This window comes from Cynocephalus volans, chromosome 8 (assembly GCF_027409185.1).
Source record: "Cynocephalus volans isolate mCynVol1 chromosome 8, mCynVol1.pri, whole genome shotgun sequence".
Classification (NCBI taxonomy): domain Eukaryota; kingdom Metazoa; phylum Chordata; class Mammalia; order Dermoptera; family Cynocephalidae; genus Cynocephalus; species Cynocephalus volans.
The window spans coordinates 131,177,126-131,190,998 of NC_084467.1; the positions used below are offsets into that span (position 1 = coordinate 131,177,126).

General features: G+C 37.9%; 1 protein-coding gene across 9 annotated transcripts in view; it reads left to right on the forward strand.

Moving 5' to 3' along the window:
• RABGAP1L (RAB GTPase activating protein 1 like) overlaps nt 1-13,873 on the forward strand; it is a 646,375-nt gene that overhangs the window by 496,001 nt on the left and 136,501 nt on the right. The window lies entirely within an intron of this gene.

The following is a 13,873-nucleotide window of genomic DNA, read 5'->3' on the forward strand; positions in this document are numbered from 1 at the left end:
GACTCGAAAGAGAAAGTGACATTCGAGTCTTGAAAGATTAGCAAGAGAAGACAAGGAATGATGTTTTAGGCAACAAGAACAGTATATGTAACGGAAGCACCATAAAGAACAGCATGTTTGAGAAATGGTAAGAAGTTCCATGAGAACATCAGACATGATGGGTCAAGGTGACAGATGTAATTGGAAAGGTAGGATAGGTCTAGATTGTTTGAAGGGTGTCTTGTGGTTAGGGTGTGTGCTAACCTTTGAACCTGTGATTACATGATCAGATATTATGTTTTAGGAAGATGATTTTGGAGACAGTGAGAAGGATAGACTGAAATGTGAGGAGACTATTAATAAACAGGGAGACTAGTTCAGAGATTGTTAGAATAGTCTAGGGGAGAAATAATGAAGGGTTCTTTAACCAAGGCTGTGACAATAGGGGTAGAAGGAGAGGGACACTGAGCAGCATTTCCCAGGTACTGTGTCAGGGAAACTTGGGAACAGTTGGGTGTGTGGGATGATGAGTACTACGAGTCACTGTTACTCTCCACTTTTCTTTTGTTCTCTCTCTTTCTCTTCCTCTTGAAAGCTTTTTTGTCACGTTCACTTCAATTTTAGTGAAAAGCATTCTTTGTAGAGAAGGCAGCTTACTAGACTTTACCTGTTCTCACTTATGGCTCATTTAATGATAACCAGTGTGTCCCTAGGCAATTGAATAGTGAAGCCAAATCAGCTTCTGCTTGGTTCAGCTTAGTGTATTGTAGTTTGAATTCCATTAGTAACTAGACTTGCAGAGAAAGCAACCAAGTCAAGTGATCCGTTAATCAACTTTGTGCCTCGAAGTCAGGATTTTTGAGAGAGCCACTGTGTTCATTTATCAGGGTACATTCTGTTTCCTCTGTGGATGTCACTCCCTGATGTGGTAAAGAATATTATCTCTCTGGCGGTTTCGTTTCAGTGAGGTATACAAAGAAGGACATAATAAACCACATGTACTTGGGAAAGTTACACAGAAACACTGGCGAGGTGTTTTTCCATCATGATGCTTCTCAGATTCAAGCATGGCTGTATCTCCATGGCAATACAGTCCAGGCTCTCATTTTCTCACATTTGGTTTACTGAAAGAGCTTTCTCACTTGTCTACTTTAAGTCTTTTTCTCTCTTAAGCTGTCCTGTCCTCTGCCACCAGATTAATCTTTCTAAAAATCACCTTCATAGCACTACTCACCTGCTTGTTGTCCGTTGTAAGCCCATCCTTTTGCCATTTCATTTCCTCTGTAATCTGGCCTCAGTGGACCTACTGGCTTCAAATGTACCTACTGGGAACATTATTACACATCATCATGTGGACCCCCTGATTGTCCCAATCTGTGGGTATTTATCGTCTCTGCCGTAAAGCCTATGATGCCATTGAGGGTACAGAACACATATGTGCTAGTTTTTTATTCCACCTAGCACTGAGCGCAGTTCTGGGCCCATGGTGTGTACATAGAGAATCAAATATTTCCTCTTTTATCCTTTGCTCCTGGGTTCATTTATTTCTCTCTATCCCTACTTGATCTAAGAGCTATTTCTGGTTGTTTTGTGTTGTCAGTTTCCTTCTTCTTCCTAAATTATTTGACAGTTATATAGCATGTATTATCCGAAGCTCACAGGACACTTCAAATACCAATATTATGAAATCTTTATTTTTAAAAATAGAAGCCTCTCTCTTCTTTACCAGAAACCACAGTGACTCAGCTACTTGCATGTCTAAAATGGTCTTTGTGTTTTCCTGTGGCCAGTCTTTATGATGGTTAGAGATCAATAACGGACAGCCTTTTTGGAAGCATAGTTTGGTATTAATCATGACATTCTCATAACTGCAGTTAACCAGGTAGGCCAATTTAGTTGAACTGTGGTCTGTTTCTTTACCATATATACACATGGGTTCAGGGGGGGGAAAAAACACTTAACATTCATGAAGGACATATTCTAAGATGCTTTTAAATTTCCTAATTTTTAAATATTACTAAGATTTTTTTACTCAGTTTATTTATGAAACTGAGGTAAAATAACTGCCTTGCCATAAGACCATGTAATAACTGAGAAGCACGAAGACTAAGCTTACTTACCATCTGTTAAATGGGAGTAACTCAAATTGTTCCTCAGCATCCCACAAGTTGCTGTGTTGTGGCCCTGTGGGGTCTCTGGGGGAGAGCAGAAGCAGTTAATATATATAGTCTATAAATGTCAAGGGGTCACTTTAGTTGACTATTGGGTGCTAAAGGAAAGAGAGGTTTGAAAGAAAGTGAGCCAAAACACCGGGTACCAGTCAAGCTTTATTAAAGGAAAAGAATCTGCCGTGATGCACTCACAATGGAGGGCAGCAGCAGGCGTGGGGGTGGGAGAGCTCATATAGACTGTAAGGAAAGCTGACGTAATCAGGGAGGCGTTGGGTGCTGGAGTGGAAGAGAAGGCTGGCGGATGCAATCGGGGGAAGGTTGCACCCATGTGGTAGTAGAGGAGTTTCTATTTCTCAGAAACCATGAGGTTTCTTGGAAAGGCTGGTGGCCATTTTGTGCTCAGTGTGAGTAAAAATGGCACCGGTCACGTCCAAGATGGTGCTGGTCTCATCCAAGATCCATCACGGTTCAAAGGCCCTATAAAATTATGATAAGTAAAAATGAATGAATGAATGAAAGAGGCTAAGATAGTCTTATATTGTGTGTTTTTTCCCCCCCTCTAATATCCAGGTCAATGAAGGTTTTTAAAGCTCTCACTCCTTTCCACTGTAAGCCTGCCCTGATATTTTCTAGTTGGATAGAGAAATAATACACAAGAAAGAATTAAACAATTTCAAATAGTGATGAATGTCATGAAAGAAATAATACAAGAAAATCTAACTGTTATTGCCCTCCATTAGATAGGGTGGTGTGAGGAACTATTCCTCTACCCTCTTAAGGTTTCAGTAACTGAGTCTATGAAATAAACTGACAGTAGACAAACAGGAGAAAAGGTATACAAATTTATTACATGCGTAGGGGTATCACATGAAAGAAAAGTGCATACCCGAAAACCCAGTGAAATCTACAAGCTTATATACCCTCTTCATAGGGAAGAGGGGAGGGGTAATGCAGGTAATTTAGGAGAGAGTAAATGATGTTTTAGAAAGATGAGTGGGCCCTCAGAAGTATAGGTGATGGCCTGTGGCAAAGTCTGTCTGAGGGTGGTATCAACCCCCAGTCTCCTTTCCTGTGATCCAGTTAATCTTCCCTGGTTGTGTGATTCCCAGGGAGGGGACTCATTAACAATTGAATTCCTTTTGGAGGATTCATATTTAGGGAGGTAAAAGCAGCTCAGAAAAAGCCACTGCCTCTGTTCCCCAATTGCCCTCAGTACAAAATAATCAACACACCAAAATGTTATATTTTGGGCAGGCATTTCTCGCACTCCTTCAGTGATAAGTGAGAGACATTGGAGTTGAATATGCAGTAGAACCTGTTATATGAAGATCAGAGGCAGTAGCAACTGCAGAGGCCCTGAGATGGGAGAAGCTTTGTGTATTCAAAAAAGAAAGAAGTCAAGCATGGCTAGAGCATAGTGAGTGAGTGAGATGCAGAGGAAGGAAATGTGGTCAGTGAGCTGGACATGAGCCAAATCAGTAGAGACATAAGTAGTAGTACAGTGTTTGCATTTGGGTACAGTGGGAAGCCATAATAAGTTTTAAGGAGGGAGAAATTTAATCTGGTTTACGGTTTCCAGACATCATTTTGATTGAGGAATTCTGGTATGTGGAATGTAGATTGAAAAGAGGTGACAGTAGAAAGCATAGAGTCTAGTTAAGATGTTATTTTAGTAGGGCAAGCAGGAAATGATGGTAGCATGGGCCAAGATAATGATAGTAGATATGGAAAAAAGAGGACAGATTCAAGATTCATTTTGAAGGTAAGGGTGACAGGACTCGGAGATAAATAGGATTTGGAAGGCTGAGGAAAAGTGAGAAATCAGTGATGACAGGGCAAACCGATTTTTCACAACATGAGGAAATCATTTATTTAAGCCATGATTTTCATACAACATATTATAACCACGAAATGAGATCATGCATGGGAGTGGGTGGCACAATGTCTGGCTCACAACAGGCACTTGTGAAATTTTTTATTCTTCCCTCCACTTCAGCACCCTTTCATTAAGAGTTTGTATTCTCATTTTACTATTTATTTAGGTCACCAAATTTAAAGCAAATGATTAGAAAGCCCATTGGTGAGTATTACATGAAATTCAGTCATTTATCAACTCTGTAAATAATTGCTGAGCCCATTCTATATGTGCTGGGCATTGGGTGCTGGGAACTCACTGGTGAGTGAAGCTAATGCAATCCCTACTGCAGGAAAGGAAAACATAATTTTCTCTCTACACTTTCTGAGTTCTTAGCTGGGACCCCTTGTAACAAAATATAGATTAACAAAAGAAAATCAAAAAGAAGTTTATTAACATGCATACACTACAGATAACCCAGAAAAGTGAGTAAATCTTAAAGAGGTGATTTAAAATTCAGGCTTAAATACCATCTTTAGCTGAAATAAAGAAAAGTGTGGGGGGGGAGGAGGCCAGTTATACGGAGGTAACCAGGAAAAGCACTGTAAACAATTGTAAGATTTGTTACGCAAATTTAAGTCTGTGCATATTTCATTGATGAGAGTCTCTAATGGTTTAGTCAACCATCTCTTCCAGGTACAGAGAGGAAGACACCCTTACAAATGGAGATTTCCTTAATGGATGTAAATCTCCCTTACAAAAGGGTAACTTTTACTCCTACTCTTTTCATTTTCAGAGCTTCTCCTGTGTCTGCTGTTGCTTAAAATAGTCAGCTCAAAATAATCCTTGTTCAAAGAGGAATATTGATTATGCCGTGTATGCATGTATGGAAACAACACACTGTATCCCACAAATATGTACCCCACAAATATGTACAGGTAAATGTTTAATAAAAAGACAAAAAAAAAAAAAGCCATATTGTGGGGTGGCATATTCTGGTCTCCTACACTATCTATGTAAGAAACTTAATACTGGATAGGGCAGGTAATTTCACTAACAATACATTTATACAAGTAATCATTTAATTAAACCTGTGGTAGTTAAGAAAAGAATATCAAGATATGCTGTGAGAACATCTCTTCATTACTCAAATTTTCCCTACGTGACCTTACTCATTCACGTCTTTCATCTGCCCACTTGTGATTTCTAAACCCAACCCTGGGCTCCAGATTTATATTTCTCATGGCCTATGGGAAATCTCCAACACATTGTTCCATAACCTTTGTTGACTCCATTTATCTTCCATTCTTTGCTGTCTCCAGTGCTTTCCCTTTTCTGTTGCCTATCAGTTAAAATCTTTATCATTGTTGGGAGGGAGTCTTTTCCTCTGCCATCTTGAGTTGAAATGGTGGGGAGCTTGCAATTAGCTGACAATAGACAGATTAACCAGGGCAAAGACCAGGTTTATTTACATTGTGCACTCAGAGTTTCCTCATAATGAATACCTCCCCGAATAGCAGGCAATAAAGGTTTATACATCAATTTTACAAAAAGGAGGAAGGGAGAGTTAAGAGCTTCAGAGGGAAAGTATGGAAGTTTCCAGTGGAATTTTTGATGCTAATGAATAGCTGAATTTGCATTTCCTGCTAAGGATCAGTCTTTCCCCAATTTTGAAACTCCCTGGAGGATGGTCAATGGCAGCTGTATTTTCTGGAGACTCTACTTACATTTAGATGATGTTTCTATGGCTGCTGATTGTCAGATGTTTTCAGTTTAAAGTAATTTTCATACCACTTTGGTGGGTTGTTAATCCCTTCCCTATCTTCCCAGTTTATCACGCTAGAAATGTCACAGTTGTTAATAACAATAGCAACTTCCTAAGATTACTGTTATTAACCTCATTTTCTTAATGAAACAAGACTTGTATTAATTAAATTTCCTAAAGTCACACTGGACATCAAATTTTGTGTTTAAATCCCGATCTCTCTGACATCTCAGCTTGTGTTCTTCCCCTGACAACATTTTGAAGAATTGTTAAAGGAAAAATGATGGAGAACATTCTACAAAGATGAACGAGCATTTTAAAAGGCTGTCTTAGTCCATTTTCTGTTGCTGTAACTGAATACCTGAGATTGGGTAATTTATGAAGAAAAGAGTTTTATTTCTTACAGTTCTGGAGGCTGGTAAGTCCAAGGTCTAGGGGGCCACATCTGGTGAGGGCCTCATGTTGCTTCAAAGCATGATGGGAAAATGGAAGGGGAGGTGGGTGCATGTAAATGGGGTTAAAGGGGACAGATGGCCTTGCTTTATAACAACCTGCTCTCCCAAGAACCAGTCCATTCCTGTGAGAACTAATTGTCTTGAGAGTACTAACCCAGTCTCACAGAAAGGCATTAATCCATCTTAATGACCTAATTAAGTCCCTACCTCCCAACACCATTACATTGGCAATTTAGAAAAATTTATTTTTTTGTTTGTGGCAGCTGACCGGTACTGGGATCCGAACCTATGACCTTGTTGTTACAACACCACGCTGTAACTAACTGAGCTAACCCACCAGCCCCTGGCAATTAAATTTCAGCATAAGTTTTTGTCAAATTACTTCCAAACCATAGCAAAGGCTCCAAAATATTAAAGTACCAATATCTCTAATCAGAAGAATGCATATGTATCCCTTCCATTGATGATAATAGTATTTTACCCATTTTTAAATGCTGAACTATTTCAGCAAACATTTAAGGGGTAGCTATTGTGTGTTAAGTAATTGCCTCTGCTGGGTTTTTAGGACAAAAAGAAGGAAAATACACAGTACCTATCAACTTAGCAAGGGAGAATGACCCCAAGCATTAATTTCAATGCAACTTATTTACATACAAGCCTGCTAGTGCTATGAGATAGACATGCATGGGTAGGAGGGCCACATACCCCAATCCCCGGGGGTTGAGGAAGTGGTTCCTGCAGGAGGTAATATTTGAGAGTTGAGTTTGACAGATTAAGAAAAAGCAAATGAATGTTTCCACAGTTCAAGAAAACATGAAAACATTAAAAAAAAGACATGGAGGTATGCAACTACCTGGTATGTGCAATGAACGTCAAATAACTTGAATATTGCAGATGGTGGCGATCTTATGTCATACTGAGAGCTGATCTCAAATAAGAAATGATGGGAATGGAAAAGGAGGGAATAGCTTTGAGAGGTGGTGAGAAGGTTGAATCAACCAGACCTGAATGATGAGTTTGGTGTAGGGAGAGGTAAAAGGAGGACTCTAGGATGATAACCAGGTGACTGCTTGAGTAATTGGGTGGATGAAGGTACTGTGAGCTGGAATAGGAAATGCAAGAGGAGTAATTGCATTGGGGATGAGATGGTGACTTTGGACACATTGAGGGTAAGTTGCGTGTGAGGTTGCATATATTCAGTAAGGAGGTAGATGTATAGGTTGGGAGAGAGGGCTGGTCAATGATTGGGTTGTTTGATATTAATAAAATAGAGGGTATGGAAAAGATTACCAGGGTACAGATGCTATTCTTTGAGTGTAAATTTTTGCTTTGTATGCTTTTTGTTTTTGTCATTTCTTTTAGAATCCAAGATGTGTTAGTTCCTCAGTATATTCATAGTTACATGACTGTGTAAATCCTGTTGTTTCCACTGGACTAACTTGATTACCCTCCAGGATCTAGCCTGTTCACCTGTACTTCCTTTATTATTTTGATTAACCCAAATTAGATTTAAAACACTTAACTATATTATGTGTAGTTATCCAAAGAGTATAGTTGCAATTACCATTTACTAGTGTAGGGGAGGGAAAATATCTTTCCTTCTACCCTTCTAAGTGCTTGGCTAGGGCCCCTGTAACAAAAGACAGAATAACAAGAGAAGAACATACAGATTTATTTAATATAAGTTTTACATGACACAGGAGCCCTCATAAGATAATGAAGTCCTGAAGAAATGGTTAAACCTGAGGAGTTTTATACTCGATTTGATGAAGAATGGAGAGTCATGGAAAAATGTGAAAAGACAAAGTGTATGAGCTAAGAGTAGTTAACAGGAGAGATTTAGCAAGGCCTGTATGTTCAGATTCCACTTGATGTCCCTCCATCTTCAGAGATAATGATGCTTTTTTCTTCCAAGTATAGGGAGGGTACCTCTTACATGAGGGTTCAATGAGAAAAATAATAATAAAATAAAATAAAATGCTTGTCTAGGTTGAGAAGATCAGGGAATAGTCTAGATTCAATATGTCATAATTTTATTTGTTTGTTTGTTTATTTATTTATAGCAGCTGGCCAGTACAGGAAATCTAACCCTTAACTTTGGTGTGCAAGGCCACACTCTAAACACCAGAGCTAATCTGTGAGACCTTTATGTCATAATTTTAATCTTATCAATTTAAAATTAAAAATACAGGCTTCAGCTAACATGCTTATTATGCCTTCTGCTTAAGCCTGAACATAAATATGAGCTTTATACATATTACCCAGGAAAGGGGATGAAAGCCCTGAGGTAACATTCCATTTTCAAGCCTGTGTCACTAACATGGCTTCAAGAAAGCAGCTCTTACACAGACACTGTGGCTGAGCTGCTAAGGCGGTAGTCACTTGAATGGTTTGATTGAAAAAGAGAGTGCTTATCAGTTAAAAGTTGAGAAGGCAGATATACTTTATTACCATAAATGTATGTTCAGAAGTGACTTTCCTCAAGGCAGGCTTGTGGATATTTCTCTCAACTCAAATCTAAGAATCTTAGATCCGTTCATAGCAGATGGCAGGCACAGGCTCCAGACCAATTTCTATGTGGAATAAAATGGTAAAGCATAGTCTTCCTAATAAGATAGTTTCTTTGTGGGCTACATTAATCGAAAGATAGCAAATTACAGTGCAGGAAATGCTAGGTCCCTGCCGTGCATCTGTGCTCCAGAATCTTGGGTTCCTGGCTCTGCCTCTGACAAGTTTTATGATCATGAGTACTTACCTGCTGCCTTGGTCTTTTCATCAATAGGATAAACATGTTAGACTTTGATGTTTTCTAAGGTCTAACAAGATACCATTATTTTATGATTCTTTTATCATATTTAGAGTATCCATTTCAGTGTGGGCAACACTATATTGATAGACACTTTCCAAACAAGTGTGTCCTTGGGCAGCAGGCAGCTCTGTGAACAGTCTAGAATTGTCTAGAAACCACCTCACAGGAGACCCAGTTAGTATCAAGGATGATTAGTTTGAAGACAAGAAAACGAAGACTGTCTTAAAATATTTTAATTAATGTCACATGAGAAAAAAGTATACTTATTCCCTGTTGTTAGAAAATAAATAACTGTGTGCTGGCTAGTTAGATCAGTTGGTTAGAGCATGGTGCTGACAACACCAAGGTTCAGGGTTTGATCCCTGTACTGGCCAGCTGCAAAAAATAAAAATAAATAAAATAAAATATGTAACTGAGGTCGATCTTATATTAAGTGCTCTAAACATAAAAGGAAGGAAAAAAAAAAGAGAGAGAGAGAGAGATGGGAGATAATTTTTGGAGATAATGATTCAGTTTATGGCATTGATACCGATAAGGGTTTCATGGGTATATACTTATGTCCAAATACATCTAGTTGTATACATTAAGTATCTAGAGTTTTTTGTATGTCAATCATACCTCAATAAAGTGGTTAAAAATATTTATGTATTAACTGAACCTAGTGACTTAGAAGTTTCAGATTTCTGGCTTACTATATATAGTCCTTTTTTAACAAATATGAGTGTCCAATAATAAAATAGGCAGCCTCTTGAGCTACCTGTCTATGACAATAGGGAAGCAGAGAGAAAATGACCAACTCTCAAAGAGGTTGTGATAGAAGTTCTTGTTTTAATGAAGGCATTACAGTAGAATCTGATCACAAAGATAGGTAATAAGGTATTAGTCACGCTCCCAAAATTGTTCAGTGTTATTAAATTGCTTTTGATAGGGGAAAGTTCTCTCTTCTGTTTAAAAACAAAAACAAAAACCTCCTTTAACAGTTATGCCTTAAGTCTCACAAGAGGTTAGAGCATTCCTAAAAAACTAGGTAAGTCTACAGTATTTTACAGGAATCTTTTTTTTTTTTTTCTTCAAATTCCTGTAGACATGTGACCTGAACCACCCACCTCAATGTCAATTAATTATGTAATATCTTTATTTTGTACTTTAATTCTTTTTTTTTGTGGTACTCTAATTCTTTGATGTATGAGTTCCAACTATAAAATAATGAGACTCATTTCCCTGTGATATAACTTGTAAGCTCAGTCTCATTATATTTCATTTTAGCCTTTTCTTCAAGTAACTTGAATAATCCATAAAGTTAGAAGCATCTGATACATCTATGTCCAGATACATGTAACACAGTGTTGAGCAGAATCGAGACTAGATTGGCAGAAAGAGTGTGAGTTTTGCAGGATTTTATAGTACTGAGATACCAATACTACTTATTATGCTGTCTTTATTTGGCCTGTTTATTGGATCTTCAGAATTTGCCAAACTATGAGGGTTCATCTTTTTAAAGGTAGTCTATCAGACAAACAAGAAATAGCTAGAGAATTAAGTTTCTGAAATTTTACCTGTCTTGGTTGAAAAGAGCATGGATCGTTTACTACTTACTATGACTGTGTCTGTATCTTAAGAGTTAACTGAAGAGGCAGGTAGTCTCATAAGAACAACTTATGTCAGTGTTTGGCTGACTCTTTCTATTGTTAATATATCTAGAGTACTTTTTATCTTTCTAAACCCTAACCCAGATGAACACAATGCGTTTTACACAACATGTTCTCTTCTGCATCACTTCCTGGAAAGAATAAAGAAAACTGCCAGTTACTGAGCACCCACCATGTGCTAGGCACTATGAGAAATTCTTTTATATGTATTAACTTATTAAATTTTCAGAGCAACTTAGCTAGCTAGGTAGGTGATGTTGCCATTTTACAGAGGATCAGAGAAGTGTTATGTGACCTACCCACCTCAGACAGCTAGTACATGTGACTAAAAGATGATGTAATAAGCAAGGCCCTGTTTTGCTCTTAGAAATATGTCTAATTATCATTACTTATGGATTTGGGTTTAGACTAATCCCACTAGTAGAAGCCTACCTTTGTTTGTATCTACTGTGGATAACAAAGACATGCCTACATCATAGCACACAGTTCTTCCTTTTATAGTGTCCATCACACCCTGCTTTGTATTTGTGTTTGGATATCTCCCCGATTTTAAGCTTCTGCAGGTTGGAAAGTGTTTCCTTTTTCATGAAGTAATTACCTGGCATGTTCTTTTGTACTCAGTGTTCTTACGGATAAGTCCATGAATTAAGTAAAATGTGCTTTCCTTTGTACAATGGATATCTATTATGTCCTGAACATGTCTAGCAACCATGACACAATGGAGTGGCTCAGGAAGAACACTGTCAACTGCACTACTCTAATTAAGATTACACTACCAACCACCTGCTTCCAGAACTCCAGAGAATGACACTTCTAGTCATTAGACTGTGCTTTGAGACCATTGTCTGGCCCTCTCTCCTTCTTTCTCTCACTGGCTGTGATGGGCTTCAGAGTATGCCACCCAAAATACACATTCTGGTGTAAGGATTATTTTGAGCTTAAAGCAATTAAGCAAAAGTAGACATAAGATAAGCTCTGTTCCATCTCCCTATATGCCTGACTGTAGAGCATAGATTATCCTTGTGGAAAGTAATCCCCCCACCCAACCTTTCCATGCCAGAAAGGGGATAACAGCCTTATCATTGGAGATGAGATGGCACCGAGAAAGAGTCTACACATACAGCCTACACAAACAAATCTCACTAACTAGCCTTTATCTACCAGTAGTTTCCTCACATATTTGCCTGCCTACAATTTGTGGCCCTTGAAGCTCAAAGTCCTTTTCCTTGGTCCTGTCACTTCTCTACAAAATTACTGTTCTTTGTTAAGATGCTATATAAGCCCCAAGTTCTAACCAATAAGTAACCTTTGAGTTACTTATTGCTGAGTTTCTCCCATGTGTTTGCACATTGCACATGTTAATAGACTTCTGTTTGTCTTTCTTTTGTTAACCTGTCTTTTTGGTCAGACTTATTTGCAGGACCCCAGGCAGAAAGCTTATGTAGGAGAGGGCCGGCTCACTGTGGCTCACTTGGGAGAGTGTGGTGCTGATAACACCAAGGCCACGGGCTCAGATCCCTATATAGAGATGGCCAGTTAGCTCACTGGGTGAGCGTGGTGCTGACAACACCAAGTCAAGGGTTAAGATCCCCTTGCTGGTCATCTTTAAAAAAAAATAAATAAAAAGAAAGCTTACGTAGGAGGATAGAAGGGGAAAGTTTTTCCTCCTCTATAGGTGATTCATTCAAATTTCCCATATTATCTTTAACTTGCTGCTGAACTTACTTTTCAAAAGAAAAACAACAACAACAACAAAAAACCCCCCACCAAACTCCTTTGTGATAATGTAGGGAAATTTGAGAAAGTATGTTATTATTAACTGGTTAATTCAGAAGAGTTTCTTATATATTATTGCATTTTTTTAGACTTCTTTATAATTCACAATTTTTTTTCTCAAAAGAATTCTGTGATTTATTGCTGAATAAATAATCAGCAATAAATATATCATTTGGGGTTTGGTAAGGAAGAGAAAGAAATGCTCACCGAGACAACTGATTCTTCTAGGGCTTCAAAACTCCCTAGAGTTCATTCTTCCATTTCACCAAGTGATATTCTAGAAGGGTTATTTTACTTGATATTGATCAACAACTGTTGTGAAAGGACGACCTGAAAATAGGACCAGAGCTGAAAAATTATGGAAATTTTGGAAGAAAGAATGATAGGCTTTTAAGGGGAAGCCTAATGGAGAGATTGGAGAAACTGAAATACATGACCACTTGTTGTAGTGCCTTTTATATAGCATTTTGTTAAATGTACCTAAAATTTCAAATGTAACTTGGTTTGCTCATTAAGATATCATATCTTAATTATTACAATTAATAAATAGTATATATAACTTTAACTTCTTTTGTGAGCATCAGAACCAAACCATACAGCTCCAAAATAACTTGATTAATTTTTACTTCTGTTTAGCAGAATCCTTTTGGGCAAGAAGTTTTTTGGTTTTGTTTTATATAAAAAAAAAAATAAGTGTTTCTGCTAGTGTTCTTTGAGACCAAGTCACCTGGATGGAAACATCTCCCCTAACGTTTAAAAAGTCGATCAGAAAAAAATCCTGAAAGCTAAGGAGTCACTGAATTCTTCTTTCCTCTGCCAGTAAAAATGCTCCCTTGTGTTTAAATGTGAAGTGTTTATGACAGTGCTCTTTGCCCTTGCATAGCAGTAGCGCAGTCTTTCAAATAAAATCTAATGCTTAGCACCAGTATATAAATGAGGTAAAAATGGAGCTGTTCTGCACATGCGTGCGTGTGCGTGTTTGTGTGTGTGTGTGTGTGTGTGTGTGTGTGTGTGTGTGTGTAGAGGAAGAGTATGAAAGGCCCAGAACCTCTTCCCTCTTCCTACAGTCTTCCCCCTCCAGCTGAACCTACTTCCTTCCTAGGCAGCCCGTCAAATATTTCCTCCAAAACATTAGCAACTTGAAATGTATTTATATGTATGTAGTATTCTAATGCTTTTTATCATTTTCCATTACAATCTTTACTTTGTATAGTTTTTTAAGAAATATTTTTTGGAAGAAATAAAAGGCTTGACAGTAATATATAAGTATCTCATGCAAGATATTTTGTTAAATAATACTTAAAATGGTTAACTTTTTTAAAAAAAGTTTTGTTTTCCTGAGATCTTAGAAAAAGAAACCAAACAATATTTTTTTAAGGGAGGCAATATCTTTCTTCCTATTTCTTTCCCTTTA